The sequence below is a fragment of the Pongo abelii genome, chromosome 9 (genome assembly GCF_028885655.2).
Source record: "Pongo abelii isolate AG06213 chromosome 9, NHGRI_mPonAbe1-v2.0_pri, whole genome shotgun sequence".
Taxonomy (NCBI): Eukaryota; Metazoa; Chordata; class Mammalia; order Primates; family Hominidae; genus Pongo; species Pongo abelii.
In genome coordinates, this window is record NC_071994.2 from 22,437,892 (window position 1) to 22,453,982 (window position 16,091).

At 50.3% G+C, this 16,091-nt stretch overlaps 1 long non-coding RNA gene across 3 annotated transcripts in view; it reads left to right on the top strand.

Annotated features, from left to right (window-relative positions):
* The window catches only part of LOC129048625 (uncharacterized), a 34,723-nt gene extending 19,146 nt beyond the window's left edge, over nt 1-15,577 (top strand). Inside the window, exons 2-5 of one of the 3 annotated variants that reach the window (XR_008511125.1) lie at nt 8,496-8,588; nt 10,534-10,718; nt 12,848-12,947; nt 15,417-15,534. This is a non-coding gene — a long non-coding RNA (uncharacterized LOC129048625). Of the gene's footprint in view, nt 1-8,495; nt 8,589-10,393; nt 10,719-12,847; nt 12,948-15,370 lie in introns of those variants that run through there. The other 2 variants (XR_008511126.1, XR_008511127.1) reach the window with 2 other exon arrangements.
* Nucleotides 15,578-16,091: the final 514 nt, after the last annotated feature.

Below are 16,091 nucleotides of genomic sequence, written 5' to 3' on the forward strand. Positions count from 1 at the left end.
CAGCACTTTGGGAGGCTGAGGCAGGTGGATCACCTGAGGTCGGGGGTTCGAGACCAGCCTGACCAACATGGGGAAACACCACCTCTACTAAAAATACAAAAATTAGCTAGGCTCGATGGCACATACCTGTAGTCCTAGCTACTCAGGACGCTGAGGCAGGAGAATCGCTTGAACCCGGGAGGCAGAGGTTGCAGTGAGCTGATATCGTGCCATTGCACTCCAGCCTGGACAACAAGAGAAAACTTGGTTCACCTCCCCACTCAGAAAAAGGAAATCTCATGGTATGATTTAGTGTGGGCAGAATGGGAGGGCTCATACTTACAGGTGCTTGTAAGAATCAAGTGAGGTCATTCATAAAAGGACTTACGTGAAGAGTACCTGGCACAAAGTAAGTGCTACATGAGATTTTCTATCATTATGATTGTTATCCTCATTTTATGGAAGAAGAAACTGAGGCTTCAAGTGGTAACTAACTAGCCCAAGATCAATCACTGGTAAGGGGTGGAGCCAGTCTGTTACCAGAGCCTGGGCTCCGCATTGCTACAGATTGGAAGTCCCACAGACCCACGTCCAAATCTTGGCCCTGCCACTCATTAGCTGTGACCTTGAATGATTAACTTCTCATGGTTCTGTTTCTGCATCTATTAAATGGAGGCACGGCTGACAACCTCTAAGATGGTCCCAATGACCCTGCCTCCTGGTGTTCATGGCCTTTTGTAATCCTCTCCACTGAGTCACTAACTTACTTCTAATCAATAGAATACAGCAATGTTGAGGATGTTACTTTGTATCTGCTTACTTTACAAAAGATTGTGAGTTCCACCTTGCTGGCCGACTCTACCACCTTCTGCTTGTGGACTTTGAAAAAGCAAGTGTGTGTGTGGGAGAGGCCCACGTGATGAAGAGTTAACAGCAGCCTCTGGCCACAGCCCAGAGATAACTGAATTCTGCCAACAACCAGAGACTAAGCTGAGAAAGAGATCTTTTCCCATTCAAGCCTTCAGATGAGACCACAGCCCTTGCAGACGGCTTGATTGCAGCCTTGTGAGAGACACTGAAGTAGAGGACCCTGCTAAGTCATGCCTGGGTTTCTCACCCACAGAAGTTGTGAGACAATAAATGAGTACTGTCTTAAGCCACTAAGCTTTGGGGTGATTTGTTACACAGCAATGGATAACTAATACAGGGGTGATACTTGTGCCTGCAACTGACAGTCACTGGGGACAAACACAGTGTTTTGTATAAAGTACATAGCTCCATGCCTGGCCCCAAGTGAGTTCTGAATAAATGGTAGCTATTTTAATTTTAATAATTAAGCCCTCCCAGAGGTCAGATGACAAGTCTGCTGTACCTGGACTTTGAGCCTGAACAATGCCTGGGGTTTGCTAAGATCTAGGCCCAGAAAGGCCAGGCTCAAACAGTTTGCTCTGATGACAGGAACATCCCCGGGCCTTTTGCTTTGCTCCCCACATTCCAGGGCCTCTTAGTCATCCTGATGTCCATGTCATGGCAGATCCCATGTTTTGCACCCCAGTTTCACCCTTAGAGGGGCCCCAAAACTGGTGCTGCACCCTCCTTCCCATTTCCTGGCCACCTCTGGAAGGCCCCAGATTCCCCCTCCCAGTCCAGGAGAGGAAGAGGTTGAAGGACGGGAGGAGGACACAGCCCAGCCAGAGGCTAGGAGTTGGGCTCGGCCAGGCCTCTCCTTCAAAGGCAGCCTCTCCATGTTGAAGGCATCCAGACAGTAAGCAGGCCCCAGTCACTGGCCCTGGCTACGGCGTTTCATCCTCAAAGCCAGAGCTGTCTTCTGCATAGCTCTTGGCATGGGACCTATCCCCACCCCCCACCCTACCCCCACACACACACTGTGAGTCATCGACTCCATTAAGGCCTATGGCCATGACCATTTCTCTTGGAGATTAGCAGCCAGGCCCCCCCAACCCCTGCCTAGGGCCTGCCACTCTCTCAAAGGCAGGACACACCATAGCCAGGCACCTGGACTGTCCTCCGGCCTCCACCAGCACACACCCTGGGCATGCGATGGGGTCTCTTTGTGTCCTGCTCTCTCTCTCTGTCACATTGTCTTGTTGTCTCACTCTCCCTCATCTCTCTGCTGTTTCTATCTCTGTTTCTTTCTCTCCCTCCCTCCCTGCCTCACCCCCACATCTCTCTTTCCCTGCCCCTACTTCGATACTGCTATTACTGCATCACTCTCACTCTGCCCCACCTCTTCAGGGAGACCTCCTCCCTACACCTTCCACTCCCTAAAGCTGCCTGTGCTTCCCTGTGTGACTCCTGAGCCTACCCCTCAGCCATCTCCACTGCCATCTCCACTGCCCAAGTGCCGTCTCCCCCGAGAAGCCCACTCTCAGTTCTTCCTCCTCCTTTACCCCAAACAGAATGCAGTCTCTCTCTACCTTTGGTCATATGATTTGTGGGTAGGATATCCATCCACCCCACTGCCTCATCTACTCCCATGCTAGCTCTGCCAGCTTCAAGGGCAGTGGCAAACACCAACCTGGCTCAGGTAGGTGTTCAGGAAGCCTTGAAAAGGGAAAGAGAGACAGGGAAGAGAGAGGAGACACAGTTAAGAAAGTAAAGATGCCAGATGAACTTATTGAGCACCTAGTGTATGCCAGGCACTGTTCTGGTTGCTGAAGAATTATCAGCTACCTCAGGTAGCAGGGGAAATGGATGTGAGTATGAAATTGTTGTTGTCATAAGTATCACAGAAAGAGAAGACCAGGGCTGTGGGAGGCCATGGGCCATGTTCCTTACACTGGATTGTTGGGGGGTGTTTGAGAAGGCTTCCTGGAGAATGTTGTTTCCAAGCTGGGACCTGAAGGATGAGTCAGGAAGGTGAAGAGGAAAGGTAGATGCAGTGGACAGAAGGAGAAGAGGAAAGGTAGATGCAGTGGACAGAAGGAACAGAGAATGGAAGGCTCAGAGGCAGGCAGGCAGGAGGAGTAGATGGATGGATGAGTGGGTGGGGGAACAAAGGTTTGGATGGATTGGGGGAGGACTGATCCAATGGGCAGGTGGATCCAGGGTGTGTGGTGGATGGGGCATTGCACAACCTGCTTGGCCAACTGCAGGGTCAGAGCAGCAGGCAGAGGGGAGGGTCCTGGGTCATGTCCTTGTCCTCTGTGTGGCCCTTTGATCATCTCCCAGGTAGACACTGATGACCCCTGTCCACCCCCTCAGCCACACAGCCCAGACCCTCTGGCCTCAGCCCCTTCTGACCCTCTCCTGGGGGTCCTGGAGATAGGGTTATTTGTAGATGATAACCTCCCTGCCCAACATCTGTTACCCCCAGACTCAGACACTTGTCTTTCTCTGGCCACTTCCTTCTATTCTTCTGCCCTGTGTGTGGAGGGGGAGGCAGCAGCCCTGGCTGCAGAGAAGCCTGCCCCTCCTTTCTTTCCTCCTTATCTCTCTCCTGGCCTGTTTCCTGCCCAAGGAGACAGAAATAAAAAGGCAGGCCCTCCTGCGAGTGTTAGTGATTCTGGGAGCAGGGCTGTCAGGGTCTCCAGGGCAGGGGCCCCCATTCAGTCTGTTCCCATTGCCAGTGTGAGATGCCCAGATGTGGGGCATCCAGGCCTGGGATGCCCAGGCATGGAGTATCCAGGCATGTTGAATGCCCAGGCATGGGGCATCTACATGTGGGGTATCCAGGTGTAGGGGCTCTAGGTGTAGGGCCGGGGTGGAGATGATGGCGTATGGCATGGTTAAGAGCATGAGATTTGTCTGTGCCTGGCTCTGCGTCCCTGGGTGAGCCACGGTCTCCCTCAGTCTTGGTTTTCCCATCTGTGAAATAGGGCTGGTGGCAATGCACATCTCCCAGGGCTAGTGTGGGAATTAAGGGAGACGCTGGAAGTCACAGCATGACTGAGGAGGTTTTATTTCTTTTATTAAGGCCAGACAGTTCCTTGAGGAGCGCTGTAGGGAGAGAAAGAGGGTGCTGGCCAGGCCTGCAGGACCTCTTGCAGGGCAGGGTGGGGGTGGGCTGGAGGGTGCATCTCCAACCTGCTGAGCTCAGGTCTGGTGCTCCCTCCCCTGGGCCTGGGGATTGCTGGGGAACGCGTGCCTCTGGCATTCTGCCTCTGGCTTCCAGGAAGGAACCGGCTCCAGGCTGCTTTCTCCTCCCTCCACTCCCACCCCTAACACCCCCAGCACACACACACACACACACACACACACACAGCAGAGATGGAAGGATCTCCCTCCCACCATCCTCTTACAGAGAGTGGGGTAAAGGTCCACGGAGACCCCCAATCTCTACCCCTGGCTTCCACTAGGAGCCTGACATACCCCTTCCTAGCTAGGTGGCTCAGAGAGGACTAATGTCCTTCTCGATGACTTTGACTGGCATCAAAGGAGAGAGACTCAAATAGGGAGTTTCAGGCAGCAGGGGCATTTCTGAGTGCTCACTGAGCATTTCTCCCTTGGTGTCCTTCTCTCTCAATTTATTCATTCAACAAATGTTTTCAAGCAGGTACTATGTGCCACACACTGTGTGGCTACGGAAGAGACCAAAAATAGGATGGATCCTGGCTCTATTTTAGGAAACAGAAAACTAGCAGGTCAAGTTACCAATGATGGCTGTTGCAACAGGAATAAGTAGAGAGCTTGGATAGGAAATAAGGAGGTGACAGCTACTGTAGACAGGGAGGTGAGGCAGGCTCTCTTAAGAGGGGACATTTAGCAGGAGCCCCAGCCATACTTAAAGCTGAGGCTGACTGTTCCGGGCAGACGAAGCAGCAGGGGAGATGCAGTGTTGGGGAAAGAGTTCAGATTCAAAATGTCTTCACCCAGATCCCAGGTCTGCTTGAATTTGTTTCTCCTCCAGCCGTTACCTGTTTTCCAAGGTCATTCGAGGCTCCTCCTCACCCTGGACCTACAGCCTGTTTGTTGTGAGGCTGCTAATTCTGCCTCTGAAAGGGCTCTGCTGTCTTGCTCCCACCCACATCCCTGGCCTGGATTGTGGAGACGAATGCTCACTGGAGGCACACCCTCGCCTCACCCTCCCAGTTCACTCTCCTCCCTGCTCCCAGGGATTGTTCTAAAACCAACACCTTCATGCAGCTACTCTGCTCAAAAACCTCCCGTGGTTCCGCATTGCCTACCCAGCTCAACCACACTGCTTGACCATGCCTCTCTGGCTTCACAATCACATCACAGCCTACTTGTCCAGACCTATGTCCCCCCCACCAAGCCTCTCACAGACCCTGAACCTTTCATGCTGCCTTGTCCTCCATGCCTTTGCTCATGCAGTTCCCCTGCCTGGAATGCCATTCCCTTGCTGCTCCACCATCTCCACCCCAGGCTTAGCTGTGGTGCTCTTGCTCTCTGCTCATTCCTCTGCTGCATGTCCCAGCACGCCATATGTTCCTCTGTCTGAATCTGCGCCATGCTGTATAGACAGGGGGGTCTATGCACTGGCAACCCCCAGCTGGGATGTCTTTCTCATATTTGGGTCCCCAGTGCCACTGCAGGCCCAATGGACACGTGGGAAGGAAGTACAGCAGACTGCGTGGACTTAAGACAACTTCCGGTGGGGGTCCTGGCTCAGCCATTTCACCTCATCTGTAAAAAGGGGATAATGTTAGTACCTCTTATATCAGATTGTTGAGATGATTAAACAACACATTCAGATGAGTGGCACTGCCCCCAGGGATGATTTGGAAATGGATGGGGGACATTTTCGATTGTCACAAAGATAAGGTCAGATGGGGAGTACCACTGAACTGAGCAGGTGGTGGGTCTGGGAAGGCAGGTGATGAGTTAAGAGAGGGATGGTCTTTGGGAGGCCGAGGTGGGTGGATCACCTGAGGTCAGGAGTTTGAGACCAGCCTGGCCAACATGGAGAAACCGCCGTCTCTACCAAAAACACAAAAATTAGCCTGGCATGTTGGCACGCACCTGTAGTCCCAGCCACTCAGGAGGCAGAGAATTGCTTCAACCCAGGAGGCGGAGGTTGCAGTGGGCCGAGATCGCGCCACTGCACTCCAGTCTGGGTGAGTGAGACTCTGTCCCAAAAAAAAAAAAAAAAAGTGGGATGGTGCAGCCCAGTGAGGAACTGTCCCCACAAGCCACATGACTTTCACACGCCCTGCTGGACATTCATGTAGGGAAGAAAATATGTTTATCATTATATGAGTCTAGACTTTAGCTCTGCTTTACATGTAAATATAAAGCATTTTTCTACACTTTGAATATATACTGAATTTTCAAGGATGCAACTAAAGACAAAAACAAGAGAAGAGAACCCTATATTTAGTTTTATTCAGAACATGCCAAGAACTGCTCGCAATTTTGGAAACGCGCATCTGACAGTGACATGATTAGAACGTTGGCTTCTCGGCTCAGTGCCCCACGTTCCTGTACATCTGTAGCTGTCCCCTTGACGGTGGTCCTGCACAGGCTGCAAGCCCCTGACTGCTTCCTATGTCTTCCAGAGCAGCTGGGCCTCAGTGCTTACTTGTTCAAGTACAGATTTTATTTTACGGAACATTCTTTATATTTCCTATTTATGTTACAGATAGGACATTGTATATGGTTATTTTTAAAAATCGTGCATGTAGGTAGGTTACAACATCCATGAGGTTTATTTCAGAATATTAATGGGAATGTTATGTACCATCCATATAGAAAGAAGGTGTCAGGCATGTGAGGATCTGGAAGCAGGGTTGCAGAGTTATTTATGAAGTGGTGAGAATTTAGACACTATTGCTAGGAACTTAACACACATTTGATGGGTGAGTGAATGAATGGATACCGGTTGGTGAAGGAAGCTCTCTAATGCCCCTTTTATTACCACTCACAGGTGAGCTAATGCTTGGGACTGCCTGGAACTATCTGCTCCCAGTTCTAGAACCTTCTATGGAGCGAGCTAAGCACAGGGCTTTCTTGGCTCCAGCAGCCAGTTGGCTTCTTGCTGGGTTGGGAAGCTGCTCAGGGCAACTTCATCCCTGCTTTGGAGGCCCACCGTGATATGAAGGCCCAGCCAGGGTTAGATCCAAGCAGCTCTGGGATTTTTGCAATATCCGATAATAGGAGTGGAATTCCCGCCCAGGCCTGGTCAGGAGTGAGAGGAAGGGACGGTGTGATTCTAGGTGTCATATTCCTTCCTGCTGGGAATCAAAATCATCACATTTGCTTCAAGTTTATTTCATTCTCGTTATAAGTAATACACGCTTGCTGCCCAAAGAACTCTAATCGGGGTAGGCGTGTGGACTTTTCTGTTCCATCTCCTGTTTCTTACTAACAAAGAGAGCAAGTGCTTTCTTTGAACTGTTACTGATTTATAAATGACTTACCGTCATTTATTTGTTTTCAATTTTTTAAAAACTTTTCTCACGGAACAAACCTATGCATATGGTTAAAAAAAAAATAAAAAGTAAGTTTCTCTGTTCTCCTAAACACTCCAAGTTTGCTTTTCATTGTTATTCATTTAAAAAAATTTTTTAAGAGACAGGGTCTTGCCATGTTGTCCAGGCTGGACTTGAATTCCCGGGCTCAAGCAGTCCTCCCACCTCAGACTCCCAAGTAGCTGGGACCTCAGACACGCACCACTGTGCCCAGCTTGTGTTTTTTTCAAACTAAATCATAGAAAATACATTTCTGGCTGAGCTTGGTGGCTCATGCCTGTAGCCCCAGCATTTTGGGAGGCCGAGGCAGGAGGATTGCTTGAGCCCAGGAGTTTGAAACCAGCCTGGGCAACATAAAAAGACCTTGTCTCTGAAAAAAATACAAAAATTAGCCGAGCGTGGTAGCACTCGCCTGCAGTCCCAGCTACTTGAGAGGCTGAGATGAGAGGATTGCTTGAGCCCAGGAGGTTGAGGCTGCAGTGAGCTATGATCATGCCACTACACTCCAGCCTGGGTGACAGAGAGAGACCTTGTCTCAAAATCAATCAATCAATCAATCAATTAATTTAAAAAATACATTTCTGTTTCTTCATTTATCCACTCTAGGCACTATCTACTAGTGACTCTCCATAAAAGGTGAGGAAATTAACAATCAGTCCCGAATGTTTGTTGACTATGTGATTTTATTTCATATTGGGAAGATTAACAGCATTTACATTCTATTTTATTTCTATAACTATGATTGGTTGTCCAAAGTGACAGCTAATAACCAGCATTTTTAGTAACAGCGAATACTTACAAAGTCCTTAGCCATATCCTGGTGTTGTTCAGAGCACTTCACTTAGAGGCTAACTTGTTTAATCCTCACAACTCCAGGAGATAGCAACTGTTATTAACCCCATTATGCGGATGAGGAAACTGAGACATGGAAAAGTTAAGGAATTTGCTCAAGAATGCTCAGCTAATGCGTGGCAGAGTGGGGACTGGAACCTCAGCCGGTCCCAGGGTCTGTGTTCTTAACCACCACCTTGTACTACCTCTCTGGGACTATTTCAATATTACATTTTTCTGAAGCATGGCCACACCCCTTAGATGACTTGAGCCTCTCTTCTTCCTGTGTTGCAGGTGGAGAAACATGGGGCTAAATGATGATCTTGAAAAGGGCCCTCACTCGTGAGGCTTCGCCATGTGCCAGTCACTATGCTGAGCACCTTGCAGGTGAGAACGTGATTAACCTCACGGTAAGCTCCCACGTGGGGCCCATTGCCATCCTCTTTTGCAGACGAGGTCACGGAGGGACACAGACTTTAAGTAATCAGAAGGGTAGAAGCTGGGTCTCACAACTGGGTTCGTCTGGCTTCATGGAGCAGGCCCTGAATTAGGAGTCAGGCTATGAGCCATCACTCACTGTAGGCCCTGGGACAGGGACTCTAACCTGTCTGGGCTCTGGCTTCCCCAATGTAAGGGTTAAGCCAGTCCCACAGGGCCACCCGGCTCTAGGACTCTACGGCTCTGCTTGACCCCGCTTTGCTGGGTAAACACATGCCAGTCTCTCACCAGCCAGCCTCGGAAGCTTCAGCTGTGAGAGGGGGATAATAATGACCCTCCGCATAAAACCATGGGAAGACTAAATGAGATGACCTGGGTAATGCCCTGAGGACATGGTAATAATGAGGAGGAGGAGGAGGAGGAGTCAAACAGCAGCCTAGGATCCTGTCCACCCCAGCCTGCTGCCTTGCCCTCTACGAGTTCCCCAGAGACAGCCTCCTTTCCCCACTCCTTCAGCTGAGGTGGGGCTGGAGATTCCAGCCTGTGGCTCCAGACCGTGGGAGGAAGTGAGAATGTCCTTTCTCATCAACTCTTGTTCTTCCAGGAGCTTCAGGTCCAGGCCTTCAGGGTCAGCAGGGCAAGCCTGAGCCCTGTGGTTCAGAGCACTTCACTTAGAGGCTAACTTGTTTAATCCTCACAACAACTCCAGGAGATAGCAACTGTTATTAACCCCATTATGTAAATGAGGAAACTGAGACATGGAAAAGTTAAGGAAAAAGTTAAAACTTGGTTCAAGTGACACTGAGCCTGGGACAAAGTGTGGTTGATAGCTCTTGTTTTCCCTGGCCCTTCAGGTTGCCTTTGGGAAACCACCCAACCCTCACTCCCGTCCACCCACGTGCATTGCATGCAGCTGATTCTACCCCAGGCCCTGAGTCCAAGTATGATCACGTGATCCAGACCTGGCCAATCAGCCTATTCTGTCCCCCAGGCCACAGTGATTGGTTTAGGGATGATCATGTGACCTACAGAAAGCTTCAGGATAGCCGCTTCTTTGGCTAGGGCAGGCTGATGGTCAGGCAGGGAAGAAGCCCACAGACAGATGCAAGTGCTGGTTAATGTTCTGATTCTTGTGTTGGATGACCAGGTCTTGGGTGTTTATTTATATAAATAAAAAAAGGAGAACCGTTTATGAACCTATGGCAAGAGGATGGCATGAATGAGGGATCATGATTAATAGAGTTCTGTGACCCAAGGTCCAATACAGAGACAAAGGGGGAGAAAACAAACAAAAAACACCTCTGGAACTTGTTGGAGCTCTTGGAAAAGAAAAGCTGTGAGTGGATGTTCAAGAGGGTAACCTAGGGCCTCATGCATTGGGGCATTCAGTAGGTTCGTATTGAATCGAAAACAACGAATGAAGCCTGCAGTGCAGAGAAAACATTGTGATATGAGGGTAAGTAGGAAACACATCTAGACAGCAGCCCTGGCCCTAGGTCACACTGCAACCCTGTAAGCATTATATCCCAGTGGGGACAAGGACTGAGGGGTCAGGGATAACGAGGACAGTTAATTTACAGAGAAGCCCAGCTGGTGGGGGATTGTGATTTGGTTTCGTTTTCCATTAACGTGGTTTGTGCGGCGCAGGTATGGAAAGGCGGTCCCACGTGAGTGAAGCACGCACCGTGTGCACCACTCAGCATCGTCACACATCCTGACAGGAGTCCCGTGGGCCCCTTTGTGACGCCCAATTTATAGACAAGGAAGTCAAGACTCAGTGCAGCAGAACGTGCTGCAGCAGGGCCAGGACTTGAACTCAGATCTACCCGCCTCTCAGCCTTGCCCTGTGGAAGCCGTCTCAGGTTGGAGGACAGTGAGGCAACTTGTTTTGCAGGCCCAGCACTTGCTGTGGAGCTGGTGGAGACACCTGGTTTCTGCATCTTGGGATCTCACACCCTCAGGCTGGAGGAAGCAGGGGAGGAGACTGGTAGGTTGTGGGGGACAAGATTTTAACTCTTTTATATCCCCCCACCTCGGTCTCCACTCAGGCAACCCCATCCCAACATCTGCCCAGTCCAGGTGAGAGCTTGAGACTTGGTGATGGCTCAGAACCAAGGGCAGACCCTGAACAGGGGCATCCGGGCAGAGCCCCTACCCCCCCATGCACTCCCTGCCCTCCCCAGCTCCCAACTCGGGGCCCCTTCCCTAGCCCCAAGCCAGGGCCTGCTGCAGCTCCCCACTCATCACCTGAAGTGGGATTGACTACCCCCACCCCAAAGAGGGCAGCACGTGGGGCAGCCCTGATGGGAGAAGCAGACGGGCGGGCGGCCTGATGGAGCTCTGGGGAGGGAGGTGTTGAGTGTGGCGGGAGGGGATTGAGGCCGGCAGAGCTAATGGCATTAACAGGCCCTCAGGGTGAACAGGGCTAAGCTCTCATCTTGGGGCCCTGGGAGCAGATAAAATGTGGGACTAGATACTGGAACATATGCCCTGTGAGTCCTGCCTTCTTCACTTAAGCCACGCAGTGTCCTTGTGCAGGCAGGGGTTAGCTATGACATTAATAATCATAAAAAGACCAGTGGTCACTGCCATCTACTGATCCTTATCAGGCACAGTTGTAAGGGCTGCCCCTGCCTGGTCTCAGGCTTTGCAAGGTCTGTCTGAGGTAGTGATTATGTTGTCCCCATTTTGTCTCAGATACAACCAGAGAGGGTAAGTCATTGGCCCAATGCCACACAGCATCTAACCCAGGTCAGAAAGGATCCATAGCCCACCCCTTTAATCTCAATGGCTATGTGACTCTCCAACTTCAGTGTTCCTCAAATCATTTGAGGTGCTGGTAAAATGCAGGTTCCTGGGCCCCACCTTTATCCACTGAATTGGGATGCAAGGGGAATGAGACTCTGGAGACCATTTTTTTCAGGCAGTCTCACTTTGTCACCCAGACTGGAGCTCACCCAGAGTTTACTGCAACCTCTACCTTCTGGGCTCAAGCAATTCTCCTGCCTCAGCCACCCAAGTAGCTGGGATTACAGGCATGCACCACCATGCCTGGCTAATTTTTGTATTTTTAGTAGAGATGGGGTTTCACCATGTTGGCCAGGCCGGTCTCAAACTCCTGGCCTCAACTGACCCACCCGCCTCGGCCTCCCAAAGTCCTGGGATTACAGATGTGAGCCACCGTGCCCGGTCTGGAAGCCATATTTTTGACAAGTGCCCCAGTTGAGTCTAGTGATCAGGCATGTTTGGGAACTCCTGCACCAGGCTGTCGAAAGGACTAGTCAGAGAGAGGTGGAAAGCACCCAGTCTGCAGTGTCAGGCTTCTAAGGCTGTGGCTCATGAATAATGGAAGCAGGAGCCCTCATGACGTCTCAGAAGGGGTGGACAAGAGGCTGCCCCAGGGCTGGTGGAGGTGGAGGACTGTCACCTCCCCACCTTCCCTGTGCCCCTTTTGGCTGCCTGTACAGAGTAGGAGGTCAAAGGCCTTGTCTAAGGACGTGGGAGGAGGGCCTCTCAAGGGCCCAGTCAATCAGTGGGGTATCTGTCAGCCCCTAGGGCGAGGCCGGGTCGGGGAAGATGGCAGATGGACACCCCCCGCCCCAGGCCTCTCCCTGGGGTCAGGCAAGAGCTATCCAGCTCATCTTCCTGGGGGTTCCTGCTTCCCCCTTCCCACCCTGCCAGCCCTGCATTGCCATCACCCATGACTCCCAGCTGGTCACCTCACCACAGCAACAGTCCTGCTCCCTGGCAAAACAGGCACAGCAGGGGCAGAATCCTGACAGAGTCACCCACATCCACAGCCACAACCACGCTGATGGACAGACAGGGTGCTGTGTGACCCGCACCTAAACAAAGGGGAGACTGAGACCAGAAACATAGGCGGGGCCTGCATTGCAGAAGGGCACCCAACTCAAGGGTCAGGTTGAAATCCTGCCCAGCCACGTGCTCTGACATGGGGCTATGTCTTTAGGGCTGGGGGTGGGAGGGGCCTATTTTTCAGGAGATATAAGAGCACTGGGGTGGGCGGGTCCCGTCTGCAGGAGGAGCCCAGGACTTGCCCAGGGTCCATCCCCTAGTTGCCGAGTGGTACTGGGTCTCCAGACTCCTAGACCCTTTGTTTGGATCAACCAGTCAGTTCAAACTGCTTTAACCCACAGAATGCTTATTTCAAATAATTTCTTTTTGTTTGTTTTTTGTTTTTGAGGCAGTCTTGCTCTGTCACCCAGGCTGAAGTGCAGTCACGCCATCTCAGCTCACTACAACCTCTGCCTCCCAGCTTCAAGCAATTCTCATGCCTCAGCCTCCCAGGTAGGTGCGTGCCACCACAACCAGCTAATTTTTTTGTATTTTTAGTAGATACAGGGTTTCACCATGTTGGCCAGGCTGGTTGAACTCCTGACCTCAGGTGATCCACCTGCCTCGGCCTCCCAAAGTGCTGGGAATACAGGTGTGACCCACCGCACCCGGCCTCAACTAATTTCTTATACAAAGTAATAAATAATAACCCTAGCCAACAATGTTTGAGTATGTCCTATGTGCCAGGCCCTTCTCATAGATAATCTAATTTACAACTAAAAATAATCTTACGAATAGCCACCATGATTATTGCCATTTTATAGAAGCAGGAACTAGTGTCAATAAAACAGGCAAAAATCATGCTGCCACTGACTCCAGGGGGGCCACCCCCACATCTCCAGACTCCAGAGGTTCCTTGGAGCACAGTTTGAAAACCAGTGCACAGCAATCTTCAGCATATTTGTGCCAGAATCAGAAAACACATCAGAACAATGCACCATGTGAAGTTTAATTAGGGGCAGTTCCCCCTGCAGTTTAAGTAGCTTCTTAGGGTCTTGTCATCCCTACCTCACCACAACCACCCTCACTTTCCAGTCTTAGTAAAGAATGGAAATGCTCACCTATTATTTCATCTGTCTAGGCTCCAGCCGGACCAGTTTTTCTGGGCTCCTACCTTCTCCCAAGTCGATCTCATGCTTTTAGGAGGGTTGTCCTGCTCTCATATGATCCCACTCCCTAGATCACAGTTTACTGGCCTCTTCAGAATTCTTCCACAGGTTGACTGGAATGGAGGAGTCTTCCTGCCTAGTGATGGGGTTGCTAGACAGGGCTCTGGAGGGCTCACTGGCCATGTCCCCCACCTGTGGAGGACTCAGTCTGTAAGGAGAAGGTATAAGGACAGCCCACAGAGAGAGCAGAGACTCCTGAGGCATGTGATGTCCTGCTTCTGGCCCCTGAGATCCAGCAGCACCCCAATCCTTCTCACTAGCTGTTCACTTCTTTCTTGTGCTGGCCTAGCTAAGCAAATCCAATTTCTGTTGCTTGCCACCAAAGAAAAGGAGGGGTTGGGGTGTAGGAATAGAAGAACCAGGCTGCTTCCCAGGTTGTAGCTGTGTCACTCAGTACACTTTTAGCTGACCACTCAGCAGGCATTCTTGCCCTTCTGTTTTTCCTGGCAGAACCTGCATCTCAGCCAGCCAGGTTTCCTTGCAGGTTCAGAACTGGCATGGCATGAACCTTACTTAGCCAATGAGATGTATGAGGGAGCCTGGTGGTGGGGTGGTAGTGGGGGGTGCCTGGGAAGGTTTTCCTTGTTATTCAAAGGGGACATGAGATAGGGCCTGTGAAGAGATGGCTCTTTGTCCCCAGGTATCTGTTTTCCCCTTTTTGGCCTGTATAAACCGTATTTATTTATTTATTTATTTATTTATTATTTTTGAGACAGAGTCTCGCTCTGTCATCCAGGCTGAAGTACAGTGGTACAGTCTCGGCTCACTGCAACCTCCGCCTCCCAGGTTCCAGCAATTCTCCTGCCTCAGCCTCCCAAGCAGCTGAGATTACAAGCACGCACTGCCACGCCGGCCTAATTTTTGTATTATTTGTAGAGACGGGGTTTCACCCTGTTGGCCAGGCTGGTCTTGAACTCCTGACCTCAGGTGATCCACCCAGCTTGGGCTCCCAAAGTGCTGGGAATACAGGCATGAGCCAAAGCGCCTGGCCTTAGGAATAGTTTTTAGATGGGCATGTGGCCACCCAGCCAAAAACTGCATTTTCCAGCCTCCCTTGTAGCTAGATGTGGCCATGCAGCCATGTTCTAACCAACAATATGAGTAGAAGCCATGTGTGCATCTACCATGTGTACTCACAAAAGGAGGGGCATGTTCTTCCCTCCCTTTCCTCCTCCTCCCTGATGAATAGAGTACAGTCATGTGCCACATAAAGATGTTTCGGTCAATGACAGACCTCATGGAAGACAATGGTCCTATAAAATTACAGTACTGTATTTTTACTATCCCTTTTCTATGTCTAGATGTGTTTGGATACACAAATACTGTGTTACAATTGCTACAGTATGCAGAACAGGGACATGCTGTACAGGTTTATAGCCTAGGTGCAATAGGCTATACCGTCTAGCCTAGGTGTGTAGCAGGCTGCACCATCTAGGTTTGTGTAAGTACCCTCTATGATGTTCAGACAACAATGAAATCACCTAATGACACATTTCTTAGAACATGTTCCCATCGCTATGCAACACATGACTGTACTTACATGATGAGCCACCTCCAGCTTTGCAATAAGGGCAACAAGATACAGAAACCTAGTCCTCAATACCACTGGGCTGCCACTTTAACCCTGAACTAGCCCGGGACTGTAAAAGAACAGGAAAATACATTTCTATCGTGCTTAATCCACTGCTATTTTGTGTCTTATTATAGCAGCTGGGTCAGTGTCTACTCAGGGATTCTTGCCTTCCTGCTTCAGATCTTGCTGGATGGCCACCTTGTGACCATGAGGGAAAAGCCAAGAGACTAGTTGAGAAGCCAACTGAGAGTTTTACCTCCATTGAGCTGCTGGATTTGCCAACTCTAGAACCGCTCATTCTGGGTATCTCGTTAGGCAAGATAATAAATTTCTCATTATTCAAGCTGTTTGTATTGGTCTTTCTATTACTTACAGACAAAGCATGACAACTGAAGTACTCAATGAGGTTTGTGGTGAAGTTGCCTGAAGTCATACCCTTGCCAGGAATAGTGGAAGGCTATATGGGCTTTGTGAGCCCACTCCCCAACCAGGGGGCTTTGCCTTTTCCATCTAGGAGGTTCAAATCCAGCCTCAAACCTTTCTAGACAAAGCAGCCGTCAAAAGAGTATGATAAAACAGAGCATCTCTGTTTATTCCTCAACAAGAGATAGAGAGAGAGATGAGGACACTACCTAAGGTGTGTGCTGGAGGAAATGTAACTTCTGTCCTCTAAACAGAAATAAGCATGAGTCTCTCCTGTATCCCTGGCAGCCTCAACCTGGGAGATTTTATTCCTGCCCATGTTTGCACTTCATGAAACCAGGAGTTCCTGTGGATTAGTCAGGATCTTGACTGGAAACAGAAGTCACATCAACTAGGATTTCGAGGAGGATTTAACAGAGGTATGGACGGAAC